At 37.8% G+C, this 24,060-nt stretch overlaps 1 protein-coding gene across 4 annotated transcripts in view; it reads left to right on the top strand.

Moving 5' to 3' along the window:
- Positions 1 to 3,410: 3,410 nt before the first annotated feature.
- The window catches only part of grb10b (growth factor receptor-bound protein 10b), a 110,889-nt gene continuing 90,239 nt past the window's right edge, over positions 3,411 to 24,060 (top strand). Inside the window, exon 1 of one of the 4 annotated variants that reach the window (XM_084384786.1) lies at positions 3,411 to 3,615. The gene's annotated coding sequence lies outside the window, so the exon portion shown is untranslated. Of the gene's footprint in view, positions 3,616 to 6,606; positions 6,755 to 24,060 lie in introns of those variants that run through there. The other 3 variants (XM_084384788.1, XM_084384787.1, XM_084384789.1) reach the window with 3 other exon arrangements.

Consider the following 24,060-nt stretch of genomic DNA (forward strand, 5'->3'; position numbering starts at 1 on the left):
GTAAAAGGTGCCGTCCACGTCCCCGTGAGTTCCTTGGGCACCTCCGGGAAGAAACGCACTGGGGTGGGTTGCTGAGAACCAGCACCCCAGTCATCCAGCCTCGAGGGCTCAGGACCCGGTGGAGGGTTCCACATGAGCCTGATCCTGTTGGCGGCCCGGGAAAGCATGGCCATCATCTCCGGGTCCGACTCGGGCACCGGTGGCACACCCGAAGGAGGCAGCAGCACCGAGTCATCATCCGCAGAGAGGTCTGACCCACCCTCCGATGCAGCGATCAACATCTGTTCATCATGGGGAGCACCGAAGGAAATGACTGGTACACACCTGGAGGATGGTCCAGTGCGTTCCGTTCCTAGGGGGTTGGTTCCCCGAAGGAAGCGTACTCACCGTGATCCTTAGGTCTCCCGTGTCAGTGCCCGAAGCAACCCTCTCCGCCCCTTTGCTAGCCTAGAAATCTAGACGCACCCTACCGGCAGCAAAATGTATTTTGCAGCCGGTGTAGTCTACCAACTCTCCGTTGACTTTTGAGCTGGAAAAAACAAACTCTAGTCAGGCCAATCACATCATGTATAGAGTAGGCGGGGCGGGCTTAACATAATGACGACAGAGTTGCGACGGTTCCCTGCTACTTGAAAACAAAGAATGGCTGCTGCTGCTGGCGAACAGCGGTCTTTCGAATCGGCTTTGGCCGCGACTCTGGAGGACTTGGAGTTAAGCTTTTCTTCGAGAAAATAACAAAGAACGGCACTTAAGTCATTCTTAAAAAAGGAAAATGTGTTCGTAGTTTTGCCAACCAGATACGGAAAAAGTTTAATCTATCAACTAGCTCCGCTGGTGGGAAAACGCTCTGGTTGGTTGTAGCGCTATCCTATTGCATGCAGAGGGAATTTGAAAGACAACCGTTTATCCCGCCCCTCGGATTGAGCCGTGCCAATGGTGAGTTGCCAGACCAAACATCTTGATGTAGGTCTGGCTTGCCAGGCTACCCCTTTACAGGAACGAGAGTCTCGATCGCAGCTCCAAGATGGTCATCTTCCCACAATGGGTACATGACTCATCCACGAAAGCTGCCTCAGCGTGTTCGAGGCCCACACACACGAGGCAGCGATTGTGACCATACCGCGATCCCAGGTAACGGCCGCATCCAGAAAAACATAAATAGAACGTCATCTTTATAAAGACACGTTCTATCTGTGTAAGCTCTTTTAGGGACTGCTCTCGCTAGTGCTGAAGCACGCAGGGGAGCGGTCACTGCGAACACAGACAGGAATGTGCACCTTGTCTGCATGCTGTCTCTTTCCTCGCTGGTCTTACCGGCCGTGAAAACGGCCTTTGAGCGCTCTGAAGAGCACCTTACCAGCTGTTAGAACAGCTTTTGTTTGCTCAGTACAACAAAAACAAAAGGGAAGAAAGAGAGAGAAAAAAGGCTGCTTGCCGTGTCAGAGTGTGTGGAGAGGTCCGAAAAAGAAATCTCGCTCAGGTTTCACAATCTTCCTCTGAAGAGTTATAGAGTGCATCGAAGTGCTTGGCTCCGAAGCAAAAGACTGAAGTGCAATCGCACCTTCTGCTCATTATATACCCGCGCTGCCTGACTGAACAGCTGATGCAAATGATTGCACGCCAATGTGCATTGGCTCGTTTAGTTTCACTCAAAGTAGATTGGCCTCTAGTGAGATTCCTATTTGTCGGTCCAACGTACGTCGAGAGTGACCGACTGATAGGGAACTGAGTAGTCTCATATACAACAGCTTGACACATCTGATGGAAGTCACAACCCACATGTTTGAATGGGTTCATGGAAGATTTCTGACACAAAACTGGATTTAATTATATTTGGTTGAATAACTTAAGCTTAAATGGCCAACGTGCACTTTTTTATAAACTCCATGAAAACAAAGTGGTGGCTTTTTGTTATATTCAAGGCCATCTGTCTACTCTTAAAATCTGTGAAAGTTAGCTTAGCATGCATGCACATTTAAAATGTACAATTTCTCTTCCAAGAAATGATGGCACTTGTTGCAATAGGCATACAGATTTTTGCTACTAGAATGAATAATACCAACTGACTAGCAATAGCAAGTACCAAATCGTGTTTCATGACTGTGATGTAAAGTAAAGGGCCTGTCCTCTAATATCTAATATCTCTAATATGCTATTTCATTACAAATAAAAAATAAAGATTCTAATTAGAATCAAACAGCATGCAGTGTGATGTCATATAGTATAACCTTTTCTATGTTCCACAAGTCCCTTATTTCTAGTTCCACAGAAAAAAAATCAACGTTCTGTGGATTTCAAGAACCCAGAATATAATACGCTGATCTGGGCTGCGTTTCCTAAAAGCATTGTAAGCTTAAGTTGATCATAAAACAATTACCACCAATGGTCTCTACGATCAACTTAGGCTTACGATGCTTTTGGGAAATGCAGCCCTGGAGAAATTAATCTTCTAAGAATCATATAGCCAACCCAAGAACCTTAAACAACAACAACAAAATGGTTATTAAGAAAGCAAGGGTTATTTGCTGAATGTGCTTCAGAAGCCATTGCAGAATTTGAATTTATGAGTGTATAACAATTTCAAACTCTTTTGTTCTAGCCTTGCTTTCTGATAATTACTGTATACCTATCAAATAGTCTGAGCTATTAGCTTGATTTAATGGGCCCTCTTATCATTCATATGCCATCAACCTTTTCAAAAATAACTACTTACTGAGGAGACATGATAAACTAATAAAGTCTACAGGACAACAGACTTCTGTATGATTGAATGGGCAAAATAAAATGGGGTGCAATGTTCCTTTATTACTTATGCATTTCTCATTTTTTTTCCCGTTTTTTTTTTTCTTTTTCTTAACAATACTACAGTGCTTTGTCTAAATGAAATGCTTGACATTTTACTCATTGACGTGCAGCCTATGAGGAAATGCAAAGATTTGTGTATTAGAAACTGGTGTTAAATATATTTAAAATATTTAAGAGTTTAACATTTTATCCAAAATATTAAGACATTATTTGGACATAATTTACTGGGTTTTAGGAACGAATATTTAATGGGTTTAAATGTAGTATAGGCTAACTATATTTTAGCAGAAACTGTTCTGGTAGTTCTACTATTCTATTATGGTCATAGTTGTCTTCTTACAGTCGGAAAAATAGTCAAATAAAACCTTCTGATGGCAAAGTTGCTCAATGACCTTTTGTACGCGACCTAAATATCAGAAACAATATCTGGTAAGATTAAACCCATGAGCACGTTGGGGCTATCTTAATTGCCAAGAACATAATATACCGTTAATGTTTAACGAGTAGAGAGCAAAAAAATAAATGTGAAACGTGTTTTGTGTGTGTGTGTGTGTGTGTGTATACACACAGCCATGTTGTCAGTAATGCTTTAACCGTGTGTACTCAGAGCTGTGTCACGCGCTAAGCTTATTCAATGCACACATTGGTTCGCGCGGGGGTCTGGCCAGAACGCGAAACGCTAGTGGCTGATGACGGGGTGGTGTTGGCCTGGATTGGGCGGAGACTTTAGATACTGACAGCGTCCAGCGCAGCCACACATACATACACATTTACAGTGAATAAGGCACGGTTCGTCTCCGCTATAGAAAGGTAAGCGATGAATTTTAGTTCTCACTCCAATATCTTTTTTAGAAACGAGCGTTCACACCAAAGTTTGATCTGTGAGTGTGCACTGAGGGGGAAACGGGTGTAGGTTGCCCTAAAGAAGAACTTGTGAGTAAATAAGACCAGTGGGAGAGAGAGGGTTGAGAGGTGTGGCTATTCAGTCCTAGAATTCTAGGGAGTATAGAAAACTTCAGTGTTGCAGCAGCAGAGTCACATTTTGTATATCAATAGTAGCCTACACAGCTTGTAATTTACGCTGTACATTTTTTTTTTTTTTGTCAGATCACCTAAAATGGACTCCACGTGGCAATTAAATGGTATTAAGTTAAACCTTGGAATTGATTGATAGCTCCTACAAAACCCATTTTTAATTGTCAGATCGGGTAAAAAAATAAATAAAGGTAAACCTGCCTGTTACCGCTTTATCACAGTGTAGAAATGTAAAAGATAACACAATAGCCATAATGTCGAAAGTAAGCAGAACACCCTCGTAACTAGATAGGTCTTACATGTAATGCGAACTTGCAAGTGATGAAACTGCGCTTCCATAGAAAACAAAAAAAAAACGTTTGTAATCTTAACGGGAGGGATGTAAATATTTCACATTTATTATTCATGGATATAATGTATATTTTGTGTATTTCTATGGTAAAATAATTTTTTTATTAAAATGTATAAAATTCGTTGCACAGCTTCCTGTATGAAAAACACCACATATATGTTTTTATAATTACATTTTACAATGACAAAGATATTTTTAACAGCTCAAATATGTTGGCATTATTTAATAAAATATAGCCTACAGCTAGGAACTGTAAAATATGCAATCACTAAAATACCATTCTGTAATACTTCATTGTTATTTTTATTATTAGGCCTATTATTATCAATGTTGTTGTTGTTATTAGGGGCCAAGCACCGATGGTGCATTGATACACTATTGTATCCCTTAGTGTTCTTCTTCTTCTGCTCTTTGAAGTCAGTGGCAGCCCATAGAACCGTATGGTAAAAAGTTGTGAAATTTGGCACACAGATAGATGGCAGACAGCATTAACCATATATCAATTTTGGAGTCTCTCACTCAATCCCTCTAGTGCCATCAACTGTCCAAATTTCACTTATATGCTAATAACTTTTGAACAGTAGGGGCAAGAAACAATATTTTTTTCCATAACATCATAAACATTTTTCTGGCATTTTGAATTTTCAGAAAAAACTACATTTTCAAACACTTTCTAGACGGTTCGTCCAATTTTCACCAAAATTGGCTCAGATCTTCTTCAGACCATTGCGACATAAAATATGGAAATCAAGTTGATTCGTCAAGCCGTTCTTGAATAACTCACTAGACAAAACGAAGAGCACGCCAAAATGGACGTTAGGCTATATCTCTGCAGACCTGAGGGTGCCTGCGCAGTTTTGGCACAGTGCCATTGTGCAAATTGCTATTTTTGCTTATTACTTCCGAACGGTTTGACCAAAAATCACAAAAGCTCTTTAGATTTGGTATAGCATGCCGAGTCAAACGATACCCATTTTAGATGGCGGCAATTTTTAATTTTGTTGTAAAATACTAAATTTTACGAAGGCATTGGTGTATTGTTAAGAAACTTGGTAAGTGTCCTTGCCACCATGCCCTGATGGTACTCAAAAAGTTTCAGGGATGTGCCATCTTGTGGTCAAGAATATAACGAAATTTCCGAAAATACTAATAGCTTTTGATAAATTTTGGCAATTGTAATGAAACTGGTCTTAATAGATTACTTGGGTAATGCTGAGAATATAGATACCAATTTTGCCATAGTCGGCCGAACTTCCTGTCCGACATTTAGATTTTCTTCAAAAACCTACTTTTTTGAACTCCTCCTAGACTATTTCTCAGATTTTCATGAAAATGTAATCAGATCATCCTCACACCTTGCTGACGGAACACGTAATTCAAGTCAATTCATCAAACCATTCTCATTAACGTGATAGGCTAAATTCTACAAACACACCAATATGGACGTGAGGCTATATCGCCGCACCGCTTTAGTGTATTCTGAGCAAACTTGATGTGTGTTATGACTATCATGACCTAAGTGTACCTGTACAATTTTGGCACAGTGCCAACTAGTAGTCACGATTTTTTTTTTTTTTGCTTATAACTATTGAACAGTTTGGTCAAAAATCTCACATAATTTGTCAATAAAATGTATAATAAAATGTGTCACCCAACACTGAGTACACCAGACCAATTTGGTGTTAGTGCCACCTATTAGTCAGAAGGAATAATCAATTATGTCACCACGTAAATGTAACAAAAGATAGTTGTATCTGTATAATGACATGTTTTACATGCTTCCTTTTGTGGCGCTTTGGCACAGATATAATCTTTTAGAAGGCCAAACTGGAAATAGAGAGATGGTTCACCCAAAAATGAAAAAACAAAACAAAACTTTCTTTCTTCTGTGGATCATAAAAGAAGATATTTTAAGAAATGTAGTGGAAGCCAATGGTCACCATAATTGTTCAGTTACCAACATTCTTCAAAATATCTTCCTTGTGTTCTGCAGAAGAAAGAAAGTCATACAGGTTTGGAATGACATGAGGGTAATTAAATGATGACAGCCTGTTTTTTGGGTGAACTATGCACTTAAACAGTTCTGATCATGTGACTATTTACATAAGTTAAAATGTTCAGTTAAATCAGGACTGTCTGCACATTCATTTATAGTGGACAACTGTGTAAAATACTTCAACAATTTAAACTTAGATAACAAATGTTACCGGTGAGATTAAATGGGTTAAAAACATGTTGTGTAGTCCTGATGAGGAATACCACAAGGTCCTGTTCTAGGTCCTATTTCATTCTCAGGAGGTTCCTCCACTGATGGGCTGAGACTAAAGACACGGTTCAGTTTGAGGATAAAGCTTTTAGGGGTGGGGCTATTGGAAGGGGAGGAATTGTTTGCTGTGTATTGGAGAAAGTCAGCTGAGAGATAGAAACATTGTGGATGCATGCATTGGGATAATAGAGACCCAGAAGCAGGAGCAGTTATGGAAAAGCAGTCTTGTAATACTACGTGTGCATTTAGCTCTCTGTGACTGGGCTGACGCAGGGCTTTACACACGCCAGACACCGGTAAGTTCGGATTCATAAATGCTTTTAAATGGGTCCACAATGATTTAAACCCCTGTTTAAGAGCATGACAAAGTTAAAAAGCTTTGAATGGTGATTCATTCACTGTGTAGTGCTGAAGGAGTGTCGAAGGGGGGTTGTGTGTGTAGATCAGAGTGGGGAAGGTTTGTGTTAAAGTGTTTTGCTCATTATTAATCCATTAATACAAGAGGGAAATGCAATGTAGAAACATTATATTCTGAGTTCTTTCCATCCTCATGGACAGTCACATCATGTATTTATCTTGGCCAGGACACTCCTGTAAAAGAGACAGTAATCTCATCGAGGTTAAATAAAGGCTAAATAAAAAATAAAATAAAACTTTCTGACAACCTTTATGAGGCAAGTTGTTCACTAAGATTGAGCTGCTTCATTAAATGTAAAACCAAAATACCTCTAAAATATATATTTTCAATGAATATGTTTTAAATTTTGATAATTGCTATCACACATACCTGCTTGCTGTAGTGAATTGTCATACTGCAGTTTCTTGTAAGTTCTGGACTGTTTTTGCTTTTTGGAGGTTGTTACATCAGACCTAGTAACAATTGTGCAATTTTACATGCATATTACACATTAAAAGGATAGGTCACCAATTCTGTCATCAATTACTCATGCTCAGTCATCTTTGAAACACAAATGAAGATATTTTTAATGAAACCTGATAGAAACCTTTATCTCCCTGTTTAGGCTGTAATTTACATATAAACATTGATCAGCACACATACATTGAGCACATTAAAGGGATAGTTCACCCAAAAATTTTAATTAGGCCATGATTACTCACCCTCAAGTCATTCTAGGTGTAGCCAGTATGACATTCTTCTTTCAGACGAATATAATCGGAGTTATATTAAAAAATGTCCTGGCTCTTACAAGCTTTAAAATGGCAGTGAATGGCTGTTTCTGTTTTGAAGTCCATAAAAGTGCATCTGTCCATCATAAAAGTGCTCCACACGACTCCGGGGGAGTTAATAAAGGCCTTCTGAAGCGAATCGATGAGTTTGTGTTAGAAAAATATTCATATTTAACACGTTACAAAGTAAAATTCTAGCTTCCGTCCAAACGGCCATATGCAGTCCACTTACGCCTGAAGCGCAACTTACGCAACTTGTGACGTCGGAAGTAGCGTAGTGCGTCATGGCGTAGCGTAAATATCAGCAGTACGTCGCAGTAAGTGGAATCCGTATGTTCGTTTGGCCTGAAGTGAGTTATTTTACTTAATAAGGTTTTAAATATGGATATTTTTCTTACACAAACGCTTCGCTTCAGAAGGTCTTTATCAACCCCCAGAGCCATGTGGAGTATTTTTTATCATGGACAGATGCACTTTTATGGACAGAAACAGCCCTTCACTGCCCTTATAAAGCTTGGAAGAGCCAGGACATTTTTTAATATAACTCCGATTGTATTCGTTTGAAAGAAGAATGTCATATGCACCTAGGATGGGTGAGTAAATCATGGGCTAATTTTCATTTTTGGGTGAACTATCCCTTTAAATATGGTAATTTCAACCATGCAACCTTGACATGTGAAAACATTCCTTATTGGCTCATTTGAGATTCTTATTTCTTTATTGTATTTGATGTGCTCAATGTGTTGATCAATATTATATTAGAATAAAATACTAAATTAAAACTGTTATTAATCATAAGTTATCGTGTCGCTTCCAACGTTTCAGATTAAATTCATAGACAGTGGTGTATAGAACTTGCAAATACTTTGTTTCTATACTTATACAGTTTTGTATATTTGTACTTTACTCAAGCATTAAAATGTCTTCTTTTACTTTACTACATATATAAGAGAAAATTGATACTTTTACTCCGATACATTTGTCCAGACTCTTTCGTTACATTTGCAGCTGCAAAGTGGAAAAAATAACGGAAAGCAATCTTTGCCGATTTCCATTTCGCAAATGATTCTTTTGATCAGTTCAGTTCCTTTGAATTTGTCAAACTTGTTCGCGTTGAGGTGTGAATTATTCGCAAATCCTAAATCTTGAGAAGCACAAGCACACGGAGCAATGCGTTAACTCTCCTCTGGTAATGTGAAGACACTATTCAGGCAAGTTTTAATCTGTCTGTGTTTATCAAGGTAAAAACGTTTTAGGCTTAAGTAAACATTCTGAAATTGTGTACGTGTGAAATTATTGTTTGATAAGCGATAAATCATGGTAAATTATGTGCAATAAGCTTAGATAATCTGTCGGAACTCTCCCGCCAGTGGTTGTGATGAAAAAGAACATTAGACAGTCGTTTTTTTTTTTTTTTTTTTTTTGAATGAACTCAATAATCTTCCTGCTGGTTTTTATTTTATTAATTATTTTTATCTCTAGATAGTTTGCTTTGTTTTGTTGTATTGTGGTTCATAATGTATTTGTAGTTGGACCCTCTCATTTAAATCGTCCAAAAATTCAGTTTGTTACTTACCCCCATGTTGTTTCCAGTTATTTTATGGAAAATTAAAGTATATATTTTGAAAAATATTTAAGATGATTATTTTAATTTTTTTGTCAATACAATGGAAGTCACTGGGGTTCAGTGTTGTTTTGGACCCCGTTCGCTTTCATTGTATGGAAATAATGTTTTTTCCTCCGAAAGTATCTTTAGTGTTCTGCAGAAAAAGAAATTCATACAGGTTTAGAACAGCATGAAGGTTAGTAAATAATGAGATAATTATTTGTGTGTGTGTGTGTGTGTGTTTGGACGATCCCTTTAATAACATACCATAGCACTGGTTGCCATCGTTACAATCACCTGTGCCATTATTTTGTAAAATTTACCTGTAGATGTTTAAAGATGAACACAAGTCTTGGGTTTGTAACGTCATGGTGAGTAAATGATGCCAGAATTTTAATTTACTATATGGGTGAACTAACAAAATATACTATTACAAACACTGTAGACTGTAGAGTACACCCTGCAGGCCATCCCAATTGGGGTGGGCCTACACCCCAATTGCAGGCCCACCTGGAATAGAAACTATTCCATTCAGCTGCTTTGGCATCTTGTTTTCACGATTTAGGTCTATATATGAAAGCCAGTAAGTGCCAGAATGGTCAAATAGCATTTGAACGTGGGTTCTGACTTAAGTTTTCTTTTTTCCCTTTAATACCACATTCAAGTTTTGCAAGTAAATGCCTGCTGCTATGATTGGGATTGCATATTAAAATACACATGTGGAAGTGTTCTGAAAACAACTTCCGCAGTTGAAAAATGGCAACCGGTGAAATTCATCCATACAGTACATGTTTGAGCCAGAGTCTGATCCCGAATTAGAAGAAATAACTTGCGCCTCAAAGACCAAGGATGCTCCAGTTTGCGACAGCGTGGTAACTAATCATCTTTATTTATATTTATTCCTTATGTATTTGTGAGGTAGCTATTACATTATTAGCGTTTAACCGAAGACGTTACAAAAAGGTGTTTATCTTGTTATTATAGTTAAAGCATTTGTCAACTGTGAAACATTTAAATGTGTAGGCTATTACATATGCTTTATAAGTCTTGGTTGTGGCAAGCAAAGTTTAAGTAGCTTACTTGGAAATGAACACAGTTAAGGTTGATAAAGGATAATTTACGGTGGTTTGTGTAAATTAATTATGAATAAATTCTCATCATTCACCATTTGCAGTAAAGTAAAAAAACATATACCTTTGTCAATTACACTGTCGTGTTTTAAATAAAATGAAAACGATTTTCTGAATAGCTTTTCATCAATACTCTGTTGGTGCATCTGTGTTGCGATCTGGAACTTTAAAAATAAAGTTCTTCCACGCTTTCCTAATGTTAGGATCACGAGGAAGGCAATGCAAAGACTCTTTTCCCACAATTTGGCACTGCAGAATCTCTTGGTTTGTTGCTTGAGTAATCCTGTGTTTGCATCACTCTTGTATTTACTCACCTCCCACTACATGCGCAAATCATTGGGCTGGGCTAATAAGGCAATGATGTAGAAGCAGGCATTGATTTTCTTCTGCAGAGGCGATCTTTCGTTGCACTATGACATTATACTGAGACAAAATATGAAACAAACTGTTTTGGCAGCTTGGTTTCAATAAAAGCAGTTTTTGGACTTACAAGGAAGTTTTGAGTTCTGAAACTTACAGGATGTTTTTTTTTCATAGTGCAATGACCTTCTTATATGTCAAAAGATCAAGGAATATTAGATTTCTCAATTCATGATCCCTTTGACAAATTCCAATAAATGGACAAAAAGGTCTTGACTCCTTTTACTTACTTTTACTTAACAAGATACTTGCTGCAGAGGGAACTGATCATGAACCTCATGGCCGCCACTTTCAATGGCCGGCCGACTTCATGGACGCATTCCATTCTATCTTGCGTCATTTTGCTATCATTCATAGTTTCCTATACAGTGTTAATACCTCCGGACTGAGGCGGGGTTGTGACACTATAGACCCAAGCCTGGACACCACAGTTCAGCCAGTGGAAATCCCTGCTGTTCATTCATTCAACTATTATGTACATTGAGTTAGTGACTGATAAGAGATGATTATGGGTGCTGTGGTCAGAGCAATCTGTCCTGCTTAATAATACCACGTTTCACTGGATCAGGCTGTCCTGTGCATCATGAACTAAAGTTTTATGCAACTCATCATTGGTGTGCTTACATCTTTCTTCCTGGCTTGTGTTGCATGTTTTTTTTCTTTGTTTTTTTTCTTACTTCAGTACTGGATGAACTGTTTCTTGCATGTCCTGGAAGTTTAAGAGGGATTGCATTTTCCCAACCCTACTCAAATGTTTTTGTTCTTAACTAGACTGAAATGTTCCCATCTTTAGTATCAACATTTAGTCATCATACAGTTGTCATGGTGAGTTTGACCCAGAATTAGTATTGCTGTGATTATTATTCTGCTGCATGGAGCTTCACTGACTGTCTTTTGCAGTCATGTTGTGTTGGAATTACTGTAATTACAAGATACCAACTCAGCGATTCTACTTGTAGGAAACGTCCTTGGATTTGTTACTGTGGCAACAATCATAACACCAACATGGATCTATGTGTCACTTGGTTGTTAATGACAACAAATGATTTAACCACTATATTAATTCACTTCTATATGTGTGCACAAATTGTTTAAGAACAAAGCAAGCACACAATTACCATTAACTATAATCAAATGATGCATCAAACAGAAGGAGCCAACTGTGGATGCCTTTGCCCTTTTGCTTCTGTTTACATCACGTTACGACACTGTCAAGGAGAGAAATAGACAAGCTTTCCAAGTTGTAATTATGAATCCATTGAAGACCTGAATGGTTCTTAGTCGGAAACACATAATTATAGTAATTTAGATTATGTGAACAATCAGTTAATGTCTACAGTAGTTAAAATTTATATTTTTAATTTACTCCACGCAAAACTGCTTACCCAATACTGTATTTATGTGATCAAAATGGATGTGAAGGTTTTTTTATATATATATTTATTTGCATCTTTTATATTTTAGAGACTTGTTAGCTCGTCAACAAAAACGGTTAAATTTCGATTCAACCCACATTTATTTATTTTTTACCTCTTTTCCCAATACATATCGTTTCAAAGCAGCTTTACAGAAAATGCATATGTCTACATTACAATGTAGAGTAATCTGTTATCAGAGGTGACTGTGTCCAAGTAATGTATTCCAGATCAAATCATGCAATTAGCTAACATCTTGCATTAATTTTAAGCAGAAACATAGAGCTCATTGAAGTAATTATTACAAGTTGTGAACATAATGATTACAATAGACTATATAGACAATGTAGCATTGGTGCATGTTGATTCAGAGTTTGCGTCATCTGAAGTCCTTGCAGGGCTTGGAGTCATCTTTTCACATATGTTGGGTTATTTGAAGTTAAGAGGCTGGATCCAAACTGGAGCTGACATACTCTCTAGTTACCTCAGGATGGGCATTCCGAGATAAAACAGAAAAGGAAATGGAAAATAATTAGTTAGCTGCTGTTCATAACATTTCAAGCAAAGATAATCATGTGCATTTGATCTGATATAACTAGAGTACAAGGTTATGAGATGTATTTTGTTAATGCTTGACTAAAGAGATGTGTCTTTACTAGTCTAGTTTTAAACTGGGATAGTGTCTCTGAGTCCCGAACATCGAAGGCTATTCCAGAGTTTAGGAGCCAAATGTGAAAACGCTCTCCCTCCTTTAGAGGACTTAGATATCCTAGGTACTAGCAAAAGTCCAGAGTTTTATGACCTTAAAGAGCTTGATGAACGGTAGGGCGACATATAAATCGGTTAAATAGTTATAGGTCAGCAATACTTTGTAATCGATAAGGAACTTAATAGGTAACCAGAGTTCAGAGATGATACATTTAATACATTTATCAAAAAATCTAATAAATTGTCTTGACCTGGTAAGAACTCTAGCAGCTGTATTTTGGACTAAATATAGGATGCAGGACAACCACCTAGTAGTGCATTACAGTAATCCAGTCTAAAGGTCATGAATGCATGAACAAACTTTTCTGCATCAGAAACAGATAGAATGTTCCATTGCTTAGTGATATTTTTGAGGTGGAAGAATGCTGGTTTTGTAACACATGTAATATGATTTTCGAAAGACATGTTGCTGTCAAATATAACACCTAGGTCTTTAACTGTAGAGGATGAAATAACAGTACATCCTTCTAAATGCTAAACGTATTCTAAGAGATTCTGTGTACAGGTTTTTAGTCCAATAAGTAAAACCTCAGTCTTATCTGAATACCCTAAATACCCTCTCAAAACAAAAATCCTTTTATGCAGTACTGCATTTTACTGCACAGGAAGCCCTTTTCCTCCCTTAACTCGATGTTCATTGCTGAAATTAAAGAGCGAACAAACTTAGCCCACCCATACAGCAAACATGTGCACAACTATAAGAGCTTCAGTCCCATTCTTTATTCAGATTGCATAAGAGCCTGTTCCTCGTTGTCCAATGAATCTCTCATCCAATTAGTGATTGTCCATGTTTCCAAAAGCTTTTCTCCCTGGTTGCCCATTCAGCCATCTGATGACATGACGCTTTCTTATAGCGTCCTCTGCGCAGTCACTCCAAAATAATGGAGTTGCCCATTAATAAAGAAATCAGGATGAGCAACTGAGGTGTGACTGTTGTGCTGTCGACCAGTGACTCATTTAGAAGATTCACATGAAAATCATGGGCATACTGAATTACTTACCATCTTCGTAACATTTTATTATTCAGCACTGGTTCTTGATAATCTTTTGCTAATGTTATTGCTTGTCAAGATTCATGAATAAGTTAACACATTCCCTAGATTAATTCCCAAGGAGTTGCTGGAAACTTCCATTGCTATGAAGGTAACTCCACTCCCACTTGACCTTTATCAGGTCGCTAAGCCCTGGGTCCAAGATTATTGACCCTTGCAAGTCTTGTGTTAATTGCAGTGTTGTAGTCGAGTCACCAATGTCGAGTCCGAGTCGAGTCTCGAGTCCCGAGTGTTCGAGTCCGAGTCCACGTCCGAGTCACCAAAGAAGAGTCCGAGTCGAGTCACCATTACCTGAGTTCGAGTCCGAGTCGAGTCTCGAGTCCCCAGTCCCCAGTGTTCGAGTCCGAGTCGAGTCATCAAGGTTGAGTCTGTTATATTTCAAGACTGCCTACATTTCTCCACTCTGGCACCTTTAAAGAGCTGATATAATTGTAAAAGAGGGTCTACATTAAACAAAAATGACACCGCTGTGTTAACAAATAAAACTTTTGATTTCAATAATGTAGGCTATTAGTTGCCTAAATGTTGAAATAAACTTTAACAATGCTGTAGAAGTGCAGTTTATTAATAGTAGCCTAAATGTTAACTAATGTAGTTAACTAGAGTTTAATAAATGGAACATTATTGTAAAGTGTTACAGATTTGTTATACACCGATTCAGACGTCTCGTGAATTCATTGTTGGACAGATGGACAGTTGTTTTAACCATTCCATTAAAGTGAGTCGGTTCAAATGAGTCATTAGTTCGCGAATCGGACGTGTCAATAATGGACGTGTAGCCTACAGCACGCGTTGTGTGATTATCTCGGCAGTTTAGGACATCGCACAAGATTTGAGTCAACACAGAAAACATTTCATCACTGGATAGGTTATTTTTTTCGTTTATTGAAATTGTTGTTTATGTCAGCTGAATGTGTGGAACGCTTTTCAGAGAAAATAAGGCAAACGTTTTTTTTTAGAACAATTCACACCCCGCGGTAACTCAGGAGAAAAAAATCTCTGAATGCTCCACGTGAAACTTCATTCTTTCGACCTTTTACTATCGTGTCTTGATTTTGATTAATACGCGAGGGAGAGGGAGTAAGACAGCGCTCGTGTTGTTTGAAGATGGTGAGTGAGTGCACGCGCAGCCGGGGCTTTCTCTCTGCTCAGGAAAAAAGAGATCCCGGCCGGTCTTGGAGCACGAAACAGCAAACGTGTAACATCTTAAATCAAAATTGTATAACCTATTTGGTCAGAAACTTCATCTAACGTCATTCATTTGATGAATGCTCAAGTCCGATTTTATATATCCTCGAGTCCGAGTCCAAGCACGAGTCATTAGTCCGCGAGTCCAAGTCAAGTCACGAGTCAAGGGAATAGAGTCTCGAGTCGGACTCGAGTCCAGAGAATAGTGACTCGAGTCGGACTCGAGTCCGAGTCCAGGACTCGAGTACTCCATCACTGGTTAATTGTATAAAAAGGATTTTTTTTTTGTTTATTTTTATTCATTTTTACAGTGAAGAGAATCTCCCTTACTATCTTGTTCTCTCAAAGGCTATATTAACAAAGCAGCAGAATATGGTTGTCACATCCATTGTAAATGTGGTTGTCAATCCCAAATACCGATTGTGAGAGTAAAATGAAGCCAGACATCACTGCTCTGTTGCAATAGCAAAGCGTGTTTGTTTTGAGAGATAAAGTTGGCAAACAGCCCAATTTTTGTTCTTAGTATTTCTGTCTATAATAACCTGCATGTATGTACAAGCATCATGACACAGAGCTCATTCTTTGGGAGTAGAGATCTGATATCTAGGGCTGTCAAAAAAGTTATTTTAGAAAATGTCAGCTTCTCCTTCAAGAGATATAGTGGTGTTTGGGGGTGAGTACATCTGCAGCTTTAAATAATGTCTCCTATATGTGTCTTAAAAAATAAAATAAATTGCTTCCGCCATGTCATAAAATCATGGATATGAAATGTGTGAAAGACAGGTACTAGATCAGAGCAATAAAGCAACTGACCCCGATTTGGAGTCAAAATTTAATAATGTGCCTCAAGTAAAAAAAAAAAAGGAAATAAGGACTCACTACGATCAAATGTAGTCCTGATGGAACAGGGCAGTTCTCCACAATTCCCTAATTTTCACATCAAATAATATACGAGTCATTCCAGTGTCTTGTATCCCTAGTCCACATTCAAATATTAGTTTAGTATATAACTTAGGCTTTAGTGTTAGTGATCAGTACTGCTCCTGGAAATCCAAATTTTTAGGTAGAGTTCCAGCTATGTACAAACTATTGAGCGAACTGGTCAAGATGTGTCACAGTGTGCATGCACTTAAACTTTGCTGGTGATTGTATTTTGAGTAAGTAGTTAGTTTGTGAGATTTAGCGCATGTATTATTCTTGAAAATGTCACTTTTTACATTTTATTTAATTGTATATTTTGAATTAATATACATGTATAATATCAGTTTAGTTGTTTTGTTTTAATTTTAAATACATAGTTTTTATTCAGTTAACATCACATTTCTATCTGCTTATGAATATACTATATTTTATTTTTATTGTTTTATTTAAAACTAACATATTTATTTATTTATTTCAAATATGTTTGCTAGCTTTTGTCCTATAGTTTTTAAAGATAATAAATTGGTCTTTACACCACATATGTCTGCATTTGCTTCTCAGCATTCTATTTAAATTCAATTAATGAGTTTAGTACGACTGGAAAAGCCAAAGGTAAACCCTCCTCCTCTTCCAATTACGCAAGGGTTTTTCGGAGAAACTGAATAGCTGAAAAAGCATGTATGCCCGATTCTAATCTTGAATTGAGCAACTTTCACTTGAAAACGAATGGTATCTTAGAGAAGGGTTGAAACTAAACTCTGAAGGAAAGGCAGATGTCCAGCCGCAGGATTGTCGTAAGATAAACTGTTCTCGGCAGCAGACCAGTACATGTATTGCTCAACATGCTGTATCTTCGTAACTATCTGAAGACAAACTGTTTTCTTGGTCCCGGCGATCTTGTGGAACAATGCTTTTTCTACAGTAAGAATCTTCTTTACACCTTGCATCTTTTCCTCGATCTGTATGGGTTTTCCCTGATGCAAGGAAGCATCCCCAAAACAGCAGGCTACACTGTGGGGAAGTTTGATGTGCTGAGTTAGGTTTGGCTAGGTTCAACCCAACACTTCTTAGAAGTTTTCATCTTCATGTATAAGAAAGATTTATGGAATGTATGTGTCATTCTTGATTGATGCTCCTATTTCTCCTGTAATGGAGAACTGCCCTATTGAACTTCTAGATGCCTCTTTGTGGCCTTTCTTTCAATGACTAGGCTATTCTTTCTTGGACACACAGCTTTGGACTGCCCAGTTCTGGATAGATTCACAGTCACTGCACATTAGTCACAATGAACTTTACTTGCTTTGTATATAATTTTACTGGTTTTGCTTAAGGATATTGTTTTATGACTGCTTGAAAAATGTTACTGGGTCTTGTTGGTTGACATGTGGTTTACTTTAGGCATTCTTACAGTCGAGAACAGACTGTTCATTTGAGTTCAAGTCCAGGCTGAGACCTGCATAGGCCATGACATTATGAAAATATGGCATTGGTCTCAGGCTCAAGACTGAATATGTTTTTGGACTCCAACTACAAAACTGGTTTTAGGTGTCTTAAAGGGTAAAAGACTTATATGTGGTCATGCATTTTTTGTTTATAATTTTTACAATTTCTTTATTTTACATTATGTAATTATGTAATTATACAGCACTTTATAGTTAATGCGTTTCAAATATGCTTTAATATGTCTAATACATCACAATCATACTGTACATCATATTACATATTTCAAGTCCAAGGTTCACACGCATTATAAGGGTCCAAAATGAACACCTGCTAAGCACCAAAGGTAAGAACAAATTGGCTTTGACAAGTAAATAAACTGATAACTGATCAAAATAATATATGGTTTAAATCAGATTGTAAGATTGATTGGCTGACCCTCCCTGATGTAATCAAGCTTAAATTCCATGTTGCGATGTGGAATATTCCGTGCATTAAAGCCAGAATGAAAAAAAACAAATAAATAAATAAAAGCACTGCTTTTTTGTTTTTGACAGGCACAGCTCCCTTTCGTATAGGAACTTTGACACTGCATCATGGCGTTGACGCTATGGGAAAGCTTCCGCTTGACCCATTGTCTGAAGTATGTGTATACCAAGCGTGCCGCACAAGCCCTGAAAAGTGAAGCCAAAACGTCTCGATCGCCCCCCGGTGACTGGTCCTAGTATAGGTCATAAACCCGCCTCCCGGTGTTATTCAACGGGACTTGAGACCATCTAAACAATTTAATTACACTTCAAATACATTTTTTTCCGAAGGTGGTTTCTGTCATTTACTGTAGTTTTTATCATGCTGATGTAAATTCAAGTGTTTGTTTTTAAAATAAGTTTGTTTTTAGTGATGCTATAAAAACGGTGGTGTGATGTCATGATTGACAGCTTTGATTGACAGGTTCTCTGAGCGAAGTAGTCACTGAAGCATCAACTTTTTTTTTTTTTGAGATCTTCGGAGGACTGAGGAGATTGGAGCTTTAAATGTAATATCTAAATTTCTATAATTAATTATTTCACACCGAGAGTGAAGGCGGGGCCTTGATTTCGCCGCTTTACTTCCTGCTCACTACTGCGCAGGTCTGATCCCGAAATTGCTACTGCGCAGACTCAAGCCCCAAGATGTCAGCGCCATATCGGGACACTGGCGGCTTCACTTCTCACCAATGGAAGAGAGCGAAGGGGCGTCGTCCATATTTTTTTGCAGTCTATGGTGTATACACATGCCAATTCAATTGGCTGAGCATATGGCGTTATGACGTGGCACAATGTGCTAAGTAAGCACCCTCAAATGCAAGCAAGAGCACACATATTGGCGAAAAAGATTTGGCAAACTCTCCAGTGCATATTTGTGTTTGCGCTCTGGAGAACGTCAAATGTACAACGTGTTTTTGCAGCGGTGAGCAATGAAGCCAATCACAGACATAGTTCTTGATCTCTTGAGCGCAATGGCCAATCAGTGGTGTTTAAGTTTAAGTCAGAATCCACTCGCCGCTCAAAACGGCAGAGTTTTTATTCAGTGCTGAGTTATGCAGGCTCACGAAACCTCTCATTAACAAACAAAGTGTAGACACAATGGAAGTAAGAGATTTATTGTGCATTGTTGGCAGCTTCTTTGATTACAGCATAACGGAACTTTGTGAGATTGCGATGAGCTGACAAAGCGACAGCGTTTTAGTGAAGGCTCGCTTTTGAGGTTACAGCCTATATAATAAATTGATTAAAACCATTTTTTCTTGCTGTTAAGAGGACCAACGGCCAATTGCATGCTTCAAATTTCGGAAGTGACATCTAAATATAAATGCTGAATTCACTCTGCACGTGACAGAAATATATAGCAAAATATTTTTGATATTCTATTCCAATTATTGGTAAAAATTATGACTTGTAAACAAGGTTTGAAATTAACACCAGCCAACCCGTCAAATGCGGGTAAAAAATTAACTTTGGCGGGTAACGAGAAGATGAGATAAAAAAGATGAGAATGAATGAGGTAGGGAGGAGATATATTGTTGGATGACAGGATTTTGTTTGAATAAGCAATTTATGAAATATATATATATGGTGAGGTGATATGGTGAAGCCTTGGTGAGCAAAAGAGACTTCTTTTAAAACATAAAAAAATCTTACTGTTCTAATACTTTTGGCCAACACTGTGTACAGTGGGGAGGACAAGTAATAAAATGCTAATTAATTACTTAAAAATCATACAATGTGATTTTCTGGATTTTTGTTTTAGATTCCGTCACTCACAGTTGAAGAGTACTATACCTATGATAGAAATTACAGACTTCTACATGCTTTGCAAGTGGGAAAACCTGCAAAATCGGCAGTGTATCAAATACTTGTTCTCCCCACTGTATATGTAAATGACTGCTATATATATATGTAACTCATTGGCAGCTGATGCAACAGCAACCAATCAGATGCACTATGTAGATAATGATGTGATCGCTACCGAATGAGTTAAGGACCTAACACCTTCCGCCATCTAGAGTCTCATGCCAGAACTTGGTATTAATATTAGGAAATATTATTACAATTTAAAATAACTTTTTTTTCTATTTTAATATATTAAAATGTATTTTATGTATAACATAAATATTATAATATAAATATAATAATATAATATAAATAAACTTATACAAATTTATTCCTGTGATGGAGAGGCTGAATTTTTAGCAGCCAATTACAGTTTTCAGTGTCACATAATCTTTCAGTAAATAATTATTATAAAATGCAATTTGGTGCTCAGATAACATTTCTTATTATTATCACAGTTAAAAATGATTGTGCTACTTAATATTTTCTTGGAAACTATAGCCCCTTTCACACAGAGATTCCGGAAAATACATGGATAATTTGTCCCGGGATTTGTTCCGGGATCGTTTGATTTTGGTTCATTCACACTGCCAGTGATTTTCCGGAATCTGTGAGTGTGTTCACACACATCCCGTAAAGATCCCGTAAAGACACGTGACGTCAGGATGTGATAACTCCTGTCAGATGTCAGTTCTGCTGATAACTCCTCTTCGCCATTTCTACACGAAGACGAATACATACTTCCCAGTAGCGCCACTGGGTTTGCAGAGTGGCTCGTTCCCCATATGCTGTAGCATAGGTTGTAGAAAGGTCCATGCGATGGCACGTGCGTCATCACTACGACACACCCCTTACGGCATTGGTCCTGGCTTTTGTTCACACAGGGAATGTTCTGAGACTGATCCTGGCAATGTTACTAGATCCCCATCCCGGCATCAATCCCAGGACGTGTTTGCGTTCAAACAGAAGGCACTTTAGCAATTTTACGGCAATTTCCTGTGATCAACAGGAAACAGCCCCTGTGTGAAAGGGGCTTATGCTAAATTTTGCAGCTCTTGACCAGCTGATGGAGGCAGGCTCATGTCATATTTGATGGTATGAGTGACAAAATTACACAGTGCAGTTGGAAATATTTATGGCTGGTAATTTTCTAATTTATCCACGATTTTAAGACATATATATAGGAAAGGCCCGGTTTCACAGACAGGGCTTAGACTAAGCCAGGATTAGGCCTTAATTTAATTAGGATATTTAAGTAGCTTTTATAAACGTGCCTTAGAAAAAAAAAACATAACTGGTCTGCATCTTGAGACAAAACAGTGGCACTGACATATTTTGAGATATGTCAGTGCAAGTTGTTTTCAGTTAAAACAGATCAAACGTGTATTTTAGTCTAGGACTAGGCTTAAGCCTTGTCTGTGAAACTGGAACCTACTGAAATCCTTCTCAGCTTCTGTTTAGTTCTTTGATTATAATTAAACATTTAAATTCTTGTCCAATCAGAAACTAAAGGTTCAAAACCCCGAGATTAGTGTTGGTAAGGGTTCCGTGGCTCCTGACCCCTGCTCATTTAATCTGCAATGGGAGGAGTCAGAGAGGAAAGGGTGTGGGAAACAGCTTATAAATATTCATGACTTGCTGCATTTGGAAGGCCCCTTTCCTTCTGGACACACAGCTGGACAGAGCAGCTTACATTCCAGCATCCCTCCTAACCAGGCACTCTCTCTCTTTCTCATCCTTGCTATCTCTCTCTTTCTCACTTTTTATTGCTGTCCTATTTTCAGCTTGTCTCTCTCATCTCTGCACTTTACCCTACAAATCAATGCATACCATTTTGCGGCTCTCCTCCCAGTACTTTATGTGGAAAGAATGTGCTCCCAGCATTCCTGAGGAGATGGTGCATTTTGGCTAATGGTCTCCAGAGTATTCCTAGGATGTTGCATGGGAATGTTGGAGTAGGCCAGAACTGAGATTCTTTCTCAATGATGTTTATATATTTAAAATGATAACAGAATGTAGAGTTGATCAAGTTTTCAATTTACATGTCTACAAACAAAGGTAAAACAATGGGAAAATGTTTCCGTTACAATCAAAAACTGTACAGTACCAGTACAGTAGCAGCTGTAAATTAAATAAATTAAATATTAATTTATTAATAATCATTTTAATATTATAATAAGGTTGATCTTACATTACCGTTCAAAATTTTGGGGTCAGAACGATTTTTTTATGTTTTTGAAAGAAGTCTCTAATGCTCTTATACTTTTTAACAGTACTGTATGTCTATCTGTACTGTATGTCTACTGTATGTCTATCTGTTTTGCGAAATGATAAGTCATTTTATGGTTGTCTGTGGGTTTGGGATCATTTTTAGATTGAACAGCTAAGTAAAAACCACACTATGATTGGTAACTTCAGTGAGGTGTGTGTACCCATGGCTATGTGTTTTTATACTGGATGGACTATAAATATCCCACATATTTTCATGAGTGCCCCATTTAGAAAGAAAGATATTTTTTTAGCCTGTAGAATGCAAGGAATTTATGAGGGGTGCAAAAGCACTAAATAAGTTTGAAAGTCAACATACAGTGTATCCCAATAGAAGTGGTTATTGCAGTGAGCCTAATTTCCACCTTTCTCTTTATCAGTATTCCCTATTACGGTTATGTATTCCATGCATTTTGGCCTAATTTCTGAAATTTGTGAAAAGGTTCACTTTACACAGGTCATCTCATGTTAAGTGGCTGTGTGTATTTAAAAACTGCCTTTGTGGCATTCAAGTGCCACATTCCTTTTCACTGTGTGTTTTCTCCCTAGTGCGATGAATCTCTGTGCATATTTTAGGGAATAGTTGTGATGTTTTGTGAATTAAAGGATTTAGTGTTCTGTTTCTGCTCCATGTCGTGGATGAATACAAGCGATGAGATTTATTTTATAGTGTGAGAACTGAGTATTACTGAGAGACATGCTGTGAATGTGCAGATGTGTTCGGGAAGAGTTGAGTTGAGTCTCAGCCAGGATCTCTCACTCTCTCTGTAGATTTAGATTGCGTAATATGGCACGTCGCCTCCCTCCCTCCCTCCCCTCCTTCCCGCTGACAGCCTTGCATTACACAGTGGTTTTATGGACTCTGACAACCACACAAAGAAGTTAAAACTCTTTCTGGAGCTGAAGATAGCCCTTGTGGAACTGTGTTCCCAATCTGAAGGTAGATCTACTAGTGCAGATGATATTTCTGCCATGATATTTCACCAAATAATATAGATCTCAGTCATGAATGCAGATTTAACTGTATGCCATTTCATTCCTTAAAGCCATTGGTTATACATGAACATTTCTCAGATGAAGTATTACAGAAAGATTTGATTTTAAATCTTTGTATAAAACACGACAGAATAAAATGCAGATCATGTCCAGAACTAGTTTAAAATAGTTTTCTTGAATGACGGACGAATAGACAGATAGATAGATAGATAGATAGATAGATAGATAGATAGATAGATAGATAGATAGATAGATAGATAGATAGATAGATAGATAGATAGATAGATAGATAGATAGATAGATAGATAGATAGATAGATAGATAGATTTCAAGGCTTAATGTCCCATTGTAATTGGATGAAGAAGAGTGACAGGTGTTTAGAAAATCTCCTTTTGTGTTCCTTGGAAGAATTAAAAGTCATAGAGGTTTGGAACAATATGAGGGTGAGTAAAGACTGTCAAAATATTATTTTGCTAAAGAAGAGATCTTTACAGAGAACTTTTGGTACCGTTTCAATAAGGATTTACTTTAAATAGCTGGTGGCTGGTGGAGATCCCAAAGGCTTGGCCTTTGCCTTTGCTTCAGGGCTAATCACTGCTAGACATTAAAGCTCTCCTTTTACTGTGTAAGCACACATGAACTTCTTGCCACAATACTCAACAAACCTATCATGCCGTCATAGCTCACAGTACAATTCAGCTTTTGTGCTAGGACAATCTGTATAACAAACAAACAAGCCACACACAGAGCACCGTAGGGGTCAAGGCGGGTTTTATATCCCTCTTTACATTCTTCACTGACTCTATTTCTTCCACGCTCCATAATGCCTAAAATCATA

The sequence above is a fragment of the Rutilus rutilus genome, assembly GCF_951802725.1.
Source record: "Rutilus rutilus genome assembly, chromosome: 17".
NCBI classification, from domain to species: domain Eukaryota; kingdom Metazoa; phylum Chordata; class Actinopteri; order Cypriniformes; family Leuciscidae; genus Rutilus; species Rutilus rutilus.